Source organism: Oncorhynchus keta, chromosome 9 (genome assembly GCF_023373465.1).
Source record: "Oncorhynchus keta strain PuntledgeMale-10-30-2019 chromosome 9, Oket_V2, whole genome shotgun sequence".
Lineage (NCBI taxonomy): Eukaryota > Metazoa > Chordata > Actinopteri > Salmoniformes > Salmonidae > Oncorhynchus > Oncorhynchus keta.
The window spans coordinates 21,387,556-21,398,014 of record NC_068429.1 but is presented as its reverse complement, the minus strand read 5'-3'; the positions used below and the strand labels follow the sequence as shown (position 1 = coordinate 21,398,014).

General features: G+C 42.8%; 1 non-coding gene across 1 annotated transcript; it reads left to right on the top strand.

Annotated features, from left to right (window-relative positions):
• The first annotated feature begins 2,624 nt into the window (after positions 1–2,624).
• Positions 2,625–2,753, top strand: LOC118388137 (U6atac minor spliceosomal RNA). The gene has a single exon (XR_004826519.1). It is a non-coding gene; the product is annotated as a U6atac minor spliceosomal RNA (small nuclear RNA).
• Positions 2,754–10,459: the final 7,706 nt, after the last annotated feature.

Genomic DNA, 10,459 nt, shown 5'->3' with positions numbered 1-10,459 from the left:
TGGAGAAGAAACATCAGTTGGCCGGAGCGATGTGGATGGGTAGCCAGGCAAGGGGGTCAGCTTACCTGAGCGATGTTCAGTACAACCACAGGTTGGACAAGTCCACTGCTGTAGAGTGCCTCTCACCAGCACCATCTGCAAAAACAGAACACACCAGTGACAAAGATTAGATAAACAATACATGCAGTGCAAAGACTCACATACAATCAAATGTATTTATAAAGCCCTTTTAACAGTTGTCACATGCACACTTTAAAATACTTGTGTACATTTACATTTACATTTAAGTCATTTAGCAGACGCTCTTATCCAGAGCGACTTACAAATTGGTGCATACACCTTATGACAGCAAAGATAAGCATGAAAGCTAGAGGAGAATGAGGACAGACAACTATGCTGTTACACATACTATATACACTACATGTAATAAAAAGTATGTGGACACCCCTTCAAATTAGTGGAGTCAGTTATTTCAGCCATCCCTGTTGCTGACAGGTGTATACAAATCAGGCAAAAAGCCATGCAATCTCCATAGACAAACATTGGCAGTAGAATGGCCTTACTGAAGAGCTCACTGACTTTCAAAGTGGCACTGTCATAGGATGCCACCTTTCCAACAAGTCAGTTTGTCAAATTTCTGTCCTGCTAGAGCTGCCCCGGTCAACTGTAAGCGCCGTTATTGTGAAGTGGAAACGTCTAGGTAGGAACCCACAATCGCCGAGTGCTGGAGGACATAAAAATTTGTCTGTTGCAACACTTACTACCGTGTTCCAAACTGCCTCTGGAAGCAATGTCAGCACCAGAACTGTTTGTCAGGAGCTTCATGAAATGGGTTTCCATGGCCAAGCAGCCACACACAAGCCTTAGATCACCATGCGCAATGCCAAGCGTCGGCTGGAGTGGTGTAAAGCTCGCCGCCATTGGACTCTGGAGCAGTGGAAACACATTCTCTGGAGTGATCAATCACACTTCACCATTTTTTATTTTATTTTACCAGGCATTCAGTTAAGAACAAATTCTTATTTACAATGACAGCCTAGGAACAGTGGTTAACTGCCTTGTTCAGGGGCAGAACGACAGATTTTTACCTTGTCAGCTCTGGGATTCGATCTAGCAACCTTCCTTTACTGGCCAAACACTAACCACTAGGCTATCTGGCCGTCCGATGGACAAATCGTAACGCTACAGCATACAAAGACATTCTAGACGATTCCGTGCTTCCAACTGTGTGGCAACAGTTTGGGAGATGCCCTTTCCTGTTTCAGCATGACAATGTCCCTGTGCACAAGGCAAGATCAATACAGAAATGGTTTGGAACACTTGACTCTCCTGCACAGAGCCCTGACCTCAATTATTTCTCGCTGATACGAAAGATAAGGTCCTTATGCTTCCAAAAACATAACGCAAGTGGTGTGTTAGCTAATGTTCAGACCGAGCGTCTGGGCTCTTAACAGAACTCCCCCGTACAGAAGATGCCTTCATCCAATGACTATTATGCGTAATTGTAATGGAACTGAGAGTCATGATCATGGGCTAGATACTAACTAGCTATAGCTAACTGCCCCCCTTTTAAATTGTAGGTAGCGTAAACGTAACCACATTTAACATATGGATAGTAAATAGCTAGTAAATAACGTTACCACTGAGACTGGGATCTAGCTAGGTAGCACCGGTTCTGCATATGATGTTGAGAAAATTGTGCATTGTGGGTAGTTCTGAAGATATCCGGAAATAAGTTAATAGATGTGTAAAAACACAACTATGTTTGTAGTTATAGGTAACCCTACCTACAACTAAGCTACTAAGTCTTTGACCAGACTGTGTTGTTACTTTGAGTAAAAACACCTGATTCCTACCCTTTAGGAAGGCTAGGTTTCTGTTAGCTATCATTGGCGTCTAAAGGGCGTAGCTAGTTAAGACTGGTAAAGTAAACTGACAACCAGCAGCTATAAATTTAAAATTAGCTATACCTAGTTTAAGCATTTTGACCACTCGTCTGTCAATAAGTATATAATCTGACCACAGATGGAGAGGGATATCAACAACTTCCAACGCTACTTAATGCTTCTCATCCATGCAGTACTGTTTTGTCTTGAGCTGAACATTTCAAAACGTGTTATTTTGCCATACTTCCCTTCCCCATTCAAATTTTCTCGTTAAAGACATTTCTCAATTGAACCAATCCAATCTATTCTATTCTGTTCTGTTTGAACTTTAACCTACTATACGTCATTGGCGTCAACTGATGGAGTAAGTAGACAACTACAATCAGAAACCGAATAGGTAGTTGTTTCATAGCATACACCAAAACGGTCTGGTTTAAATGCTAAAATATTTTGTTGACTTCCTGGATTGAGGCGGTCAATAACTCGATGTCATTGGCTCACACCAATGATATGGAAGTTTTAGGCAATGCATTCTGGGCGTTTTCGTAGATAGAACGAATACATTAATATAACTACTGATTTGGATTTAGAAAAACATTGCACGTATTAGAAAATAGGATATTCTATAATTGTTATTGTATATTTAGCCATATTGGTAGATTCCATTTGAGTAACCCTAGAAAATACGTTTATACTCTCGCAGTCATATATATAGAGGTCATTTGACTGTAACAGTTTGTGTTGTATGAAAGGAGAGAAGGTTAGCACTCCCCTTGACAAGGATGGAAGAGGCCCTTAGTGGTCTTCAACACACATATGGTTAAGGCATTGTCACTTACTTCGTGGCATCTTCAACCAATTTTTTTTAATGGTACATCCTCACAGGAATATATACTATTTTTCTTAGTATTTTAAGAATTATGAGACATCCTGACCGGAAAAATGAAACGGGACAATTATTTAATTGGCTGTTTTGATTGAAGAATTATCACTATGGCATTCATATTCACTAAACTAGGTAGCTAGTTATGCCCCCCTACTCAAGATGAGAATGCTGCGTACATCCTGAACTCTTTGTGTAGGGTTTTTCAATAACCAGAAGAGGGCAGTCATGTTCTACCAAAGATAGAAGAGCTAAGACTTCCTACTTCAATCCATCATCCTTCAAAAAGGTATGCCTGGTTTGTAAGCATGTGAAATAAAGATGTGTTTTCAATAAGCTGCAGCTGAACATTACTTGAATGTGAAGAGATCTTGATAGGCCATAGACTTACTATGCTGGTGAATATGAGACATACAGTAGCTTATTGTTGGCAAAGTCCCCCATACTTTTCTCTGAGCCCGAATCAGAAATGCTGTGAGGCTGATGGGGGCAGCAGACCTCCAGAGATCCATCCGCCCTTTCTTCCTCCGTGAAAGCCATCAGGAATCATTGCCCAGGCCACAGCAGGCCACCTCAGTGTGCATGTGTGTGTGTGTGTGTGTGTCTGGGGCTACTGCATTAGGCAGGCAGACTGGTGAGATAGGGATAGGCACAGGGCCGGACTACCGCATTTGGGGCCTTAGGGGTAGGGGGCCCACCTAATAGACAAACAAATTATCACGACACAGATGCAGACAGGGAGGCTGATAGTACGGTTCTCAGATGATTTATTAGAAACACGGGCAGGCAAAGGGCATGTGGAGGGCAGGCAGAGGTTCGTGATCAGGCAGGTACAGGACGGCAGGGCAGGCAGATTGGTCAGAACCAGAAAAAACTAGGAAATAGAACTAGAGAAAAAGGAATGTGGGAAAGAACGCTGGTAAGACCTGACAAGACAAGACGAACTGGCAACAGACAAACAGAGAACACAGGTACAAATACAAATGGGATAATGAGAAGATGGGCGACACCTGGAGGGTTGGTGGAGACAAGCACAAAGACAGGTGAATCAGATCAGGATGTGACACAAACAACTTTTTTTGTGGGGGGGGGGGACAGCTAACTTCCCACATTTCAACACATTTTGCCATGAGGCAGAGAGAAAAATGTGCAGTTTTATAATGCATTTTGTCATGAGGCTGATTTTTTCCCCCTTTCAGTTTTAACCTCTACGGCAGGTATACCCCTGGCCGTCGGGGGTACGGCAATTAAAAATCACATGAAAAATAAATAAAAATACAAATGTATATTTTCCAATGTGGCTATACATTTGGGTGAGGTTGTTTTCTCGCCATCTCGTGTTCAGCGAAATAACAACACAATGTCAAATACAGGTAGCCTAGTCAAATAATTTACATCCAATCACATTAACCGTTATTCTCTCACGGGAATTCCACTAACGGTCCGTATGTAGCCAAACGTAACTGCTGTTAAGACACTGATGCCCTTTGCAACCACGTACCTATGTGAGAGTGGATTCTCGGCCCTCACTGGCATGAAAGCTACAGGCACAGACTGTGTGTGGAAAATGATTTAAGACTGAGACTCTCTCCAAAACAACCCAACATTGCAGAGTTATGTGCATCCTTTCAAGCACACCCTTCTCATTAACCTGTGGTGAGTTATTCACAATCTTCGATGAACAAATAAGGTTTTATATGTAAGATGGTTAAATAAAGAGTAAAATTATTGATTATTATTATTATGTTATTATTTGTGCCCTGTTCCTATAAGAGCTCTTTGTCACTTCCCACAAGCCTTGGTTGTGACAAAAACTCACACTCATTATTATGTAGTGGCATGATTTTGAAAAGCAGTAGGAAAAGTGAAAAATGTGAGAGTGAAAAAGTAGGTCAGCAGCAGTTGGTCTGTTGGTTGGTCGTTCCTCTCCTCCATCTGGAATAGATATGTTGTCACCGCCGCTCTACTCCCCTCCACACGGTGAGCTGAGACTTGAGGTACTCCTTGGACCGGGGCTACAGCCGAGTGGAGCCCTTTGGATTATATTAGCTACAGTGCCTGTGCTGGTCCCAATGAAAAGCTCCAAACGCTGTCCAACTCCCCTACAACAACATCATGACTATGGTCAACTGCCAGCTGGCTTGAGGACCTGTAAATTGTCAACAAAAGTCTATTAAAAAAGGTCATTGGGGATTAAGCCTACCAGATTGCAATAAAGCAGTATAGAAGAATAGACTAGTTACTGAGAGGAATTATTTCTGAATCAGTGGAGGCTCCTCAAAGGAGGAAGGGGAGGACCAGCCTCCTCAGTGATTTTCAAAAAAATAAAAATAGCAAACATTAATTTTACGATAAAACTATACTAAATATATTTACGTCACCAAATAATGGATTAAAATGCACTGTTTTGCAATGAAGGTCTACAGTAGTCTCAGCAGCACCATGCGTTAGCCGGAGGACAGCTATCTTCTGTCCTCCTCTGGGTACATTGACTTCAATACAAAACCAAGGAGGCTCTTGGTTCTCACTTACAGTGCATTCGGAAAGTATTCAGACCCCTTGACTTTTTCAAACTTTTGTTAAATTACAGCCTTATTCTAAAATGGATAAAATAGTTCCCCACCTCATTAATCTACACACAATACCTCATAATGAAAAAGCAAAAATAGTTTTTTTGAAATGTTTGCTAATTTATATTTTTTTTAAAAAGAAGAAAAATATCACATTTACGTAAGTATTCAGACCCTTTACTCTGTACTTTGTTGAAGCACCTTTGGCAGCAATTACAGCCTTGAGTCTTCTTGGGTATGACGCTACAAGCCTGGCTACCTGTATTTGGGGAGTTTCTCCCATTCTTCTCTGCAGATCCTCTCAAGCTCTGTCAGGTTGGATGGGGAGCATCACTGCACAGCTATTTTCAGGTCTCTTCAGAGTCCGGCCTTTGGCTGGGCCACTCAAGGACATTCAGAGACTTGTCCCAAAGCCCCTCCTCCATTGTCTTGGCTGTGTGCTTAGGGTGGTTGACCTGTTGGAAGGTGTGCCTTCGCCCCAAGCTGAGGTCCTGAGAGCTCTGGAGCAGGTTTTCATCATGGATCTCTCTGTACTTTGCTCCGTTCATCTTTCCCTTGATCCTGACTAGCCTCCCAGTCCCTGCCGCTCAAAAACATCCCCACAGCATGATGCTGCCACCACCATGCTTCACTGGAGGGATGGTGCCCCAGGTTTCCTCCACTTGGACACTTGGCATTCAGGCCAAAGAGTTCAATCTTGGTTTCATTAGACCAAAGAATCTTGTAACACCATAGTACCCTCCAAACTCGTCATCAAGCTCGAGACCCTGGGTCTCGACCCCACCCTCTGCAACTGGGTACTGGACTTCCTGACGGGCCGCCCCCAGGTGGTGAGGGTAGGTAACAACATCTCCACCCCGCTGATCCCCAACACTGGGGCCCTACAAGGGTGCGTTCTGAGCCCTCTCCTGTACTCCCTGTTCACCCACGACTGCGTGGCCACGCACGCCTCCAACTCAATCATCAAGTTTGCGGACGAAACAACAGTGGTAGGCTTGATTACCAACAACGACGAGACGGCCTACAGGGAGGAGGTGAGGGCCCTCGGAGTGTGGTGTCAGGAAAACAACCTCACACTCAACGTCAACAAAACTAAGGAGATGATTGTGGACTTCAGGAAACAGCAGAGGCGGCAGGGTAGCCTAGTGGTTAGAGCATTGTACTAGTAACCGAAAGGTTCCAAGTTCAAATCCCTGAGCTGGTAGTACGTTTTAAGTTCCTCGGCATACATATCACAGACAAACTGAATTGGTCCACTCACACAGACAGCATCGTGAAGAAGGCGCAGCTGCGCCTCTTCAACCTCAATAGGCTGAAGAAATGTGGCTTGTCACCAAAAGCACTCACAAACTTCTACAGATCGAGAGCATCCTGTCGGGCTGTATCACCGCCTGGTACGGCAACTGCTCTGCCCACAACCGCAAGGCTCTCCAGAGGGTAGTGAGGTCTGCACAACGCATCACCGGGGGCAAACTACCTGCCCTCCAGGACACCTACACCACCTGATGTCACAGGAAGGCCATAAAGATCATCAAGGACAACAACCACCCGAGCCACTGCCTGTTCACCCCGCTATCATCCAGAAGGCGAGGTCAGTACAGGTGCATCAAAGCTGGGACCGAGAGACTGAAAAACGGCTTCTATCTCAAGGCCATCAGACTAACATTGAGTTGCTGCTGCCAACACACTGACTCAACTCCAGCCACTTTAATAATGGGAATTGATGTAAAATATATCACTAGCCACTTTAAACAATGCTACTTAATATAATGTTTACATACCCTACATTATTTATCTCATATGTATACGTATATACTGTACTCTATATCATCTACTGCATCTTTATGTAATACATGTATCACTAGCCACTTTAAACTATGCCACTTTGTTTACATACTCATCTCATATGTATATACTGTACTCGATACCATCTACTGCATCTTGCCTATGCCGCTCTGTACCATCACTCATTCATATATCTTTATGTACATATTCTTTATCCCCTTACACTGTGTATAAGGTAGTAGTTTTGGAATTGTTAGCTAGATTACTCGTTGGTTATTACTGCATTGTCGGAACTAAAAGCACAAGCATTTCGCTACACTCGCATTAACATCTGCTAACCATGTGTATGTGACAAATAAAATTGTATTTTATTTTATTTGATTGATTTGATTTGGTCTGAGAGTCCTTTAGGTGTCTTTTGGCAAACTCCCAGCGGTCTGTCATGTTCCTTTTACTGAGAAGTGCCTTCCATCTGGTCACTCTACCATAAAGGCCTGATTGGTGGAGTGCTGCAGAGATGATTGTCCTTCTGGAAGGTTCTCCCATCTACACAGAGGAACTCTGGAGCTCTGTCAGAGTGACCATCAGGTTCTTGGTCACTTCCCTGACCAAGGCCCTTCACCCCTGATTGCTCAGTTTGGCCGGCCGGTCAGTTCTAGGAAGAATGATGGAGGCCACTGTGTTCCACTGTGTTCTTGGGGACCTTCAATGTTGCAGACATATTTTGGTACATTTCCCCAGATCTGTGCCTCAACACAATCCTGTTTCTGAGCTCTACGGACAATTCCTTCAACCTTATGGCTTGGTTCTTGATCTGACATGCACTGTCAACTTTGGGACCTTATATAGCCAGGTGTGTGCCTTTCCAAATCATGTCCCATCAAATTAATTTACCACAGGTGGACTCCAATCAAGTTGTACAAACATCTCAAGGACGATCAATGGAAACAGCATCCGCCTTAGCTCAATTTCGAGTCTCATATAAAAGGGTCTGAATACTTATGTAAATAAGGTATTTCTGTTCTTGTTTTTTCAGACATTTGAAAGAAAAAAAAAACTTTTGCTTTGTCATTATGGGGTATTGTGTGTAGATTGATGAGGATTTTTAAAAAATGTATTACATTTTAGAATAAGGCTGTAATGTAACAGAATGTGGAAAAGGGGAAGTGTGACGACCCTCCCACTCTGTCTGCCGTATTCTCTTTGTTGTTTCCTTATTAGGATGCTGGTGGGCGGAGTTGGGAGGGTCGTCAGCTACATGGGAAACACCTGGGCCCGGTGTCTCCCAGGATAAATACACCACTTCCCCATTCATGGAGGAGACTCTCTCCATGCAGACACTTTGATAGTTTTTGTTGTGTTTCTTGGTGGTTTTTGGTTGTTTGCCTTAGCACCTTTCAAAACCCTGCATTATCACATTCATGCATGCAAAACACTCACTTACATTACTGATTACACACACCATTGTATATTTTCCTTAGTTGCTTTAGTTAATAAATATATATTTTGTTACTCCTTATCTCCACGTTGTCTCCCTTTTGTTACGGGCTTTGAGCCGGTTCGTGACAGAAGGGTTCTGAATACTTTCCGGATGCACTGTACACAGTAATTATGACAACTTCCAGAGGACGTCCTCCAACCTATCAGAGCTCTTGTAGCATGAACTGACATTAGTGATGGTCAGTGCCGTTTAAGATGAGAGGATGATTTTTATTATGAGCATGGCCTTTTTTCTATTACAGCATATTTGATGACTGTCATTCATATTCTATACACCCAGCTCAATGTAACATTGATTGGTTTAGGCTACTACACGTTACTCACATTTTCCCTGTATCCTTCATGAGGTTGCTACAACCTAACCTATGAATGGAAGTTTAAAATGTAGGTGCACAGGTCGAGAGAATTTTGAGTTATCAAGGTGATAGGCAGTGACACATTCAATACACCCTTGCACATCTATCGGATCTAGGGTGTAATCATTCGTCCAACAGTTGCAAATGAGAGTTTCTATTGGACAAATTCTATCTATGTTTATCCTTGTTTCGTTCCGTTTGCTTCCGTTTAAGAAACATTTTTCAACAGAATCGGCGGTATGTATACACCCCTGATCACACGCAAACACAGTTCACTTTCATAGCAGCCATATAAAAACAGCATGATCATTTTGTTCCATGTATATATTGTAATTCCTTCTCTCAAATATCTACGCGCTTTCCTCTAACCTTTTCCTTTCACTTGTGGACTTCAGTTCGCAACAGATCAGCTGTCTGTGACCAGGCAAAAAATAAGCCAAACCTTCATATCATGACTGCTAACTGCTACACACAGTCGTTGTCACCTCATAGTCAACATAGCTACTAGAACTAACGCGTTAGTAAACCCACTACAATCATGCAGTACAATGTACAGTCAGAAAGCAGTTTAGCAGTTACACCAGCGGGACACGGTGGCAATACATTTATAAAACCAAAAGCTTACCTTGACTTGGAAGAGTTCCGGTGTTGGACAGCCATAGCCACCTAGCTAACATAGCATCCCTCTCTGTTTGAGCCGGGTGTTTGAGTAGGCTAAACTAGCTAGTTGCATTCAGCTACCTAAGTGAAAGTTTTAAAAATACAACCCAATATAGCTAGCTCTCTCTCTCTCTAGCTTCTACTTAATTTTGGAAGAAAGTAATTTGTTCAAAACTGTTCAACTATTGTCTTTCTCTCTCTTTGAGTCAACTACTCACCACATTTTATGAACTGCAGTGCTAGCTAGCTGTAGCTTATGCTTTCAGTACTAGATTCCTTCTCTGATCTTTTGATGAACAACATGTCAGTCAGTGGAGGCTCCTGAGAGGAGGAAGGGCAGTATGATCCTTCTCAGTTAAATTCATAATATGCATGTCAGTAAGGATATTCATATGCACAATTTCATGGAACAATTTAATTTAATTCATAATCATTTTTGTATCTCAATTGGCCAAGCATTGTCCGAGTTAGGGGAGAGTTTGGCCAGCCATGCTGTCCTTCTCCCATCGCACTCTAGCGATTCCTTGTGGTGGGCCGGGCGCATGTTCGCTGACTTCTGTCGCCAGCTGTATGGTGTTTCCTCCGACAGATTGGTGCTGTTGGCTTCCAAGTTAAGCTAGCAGTGTGTCAAAAAGCCGTGCAGCTTGGCAGGGTCGTGTTTCGGAGAACGCATGGCTTTTTATCTTCACCTCTTCCGAGTCCATACGGGAGTTGCAGCAATGGGAAAAGACTAACTACCAATTGGGGAGATAAATGGTAAAAAGTACATTTAAAAAATGATCTAAAAGTAACTTTTATTGCTATTGCCAACTATTTAAA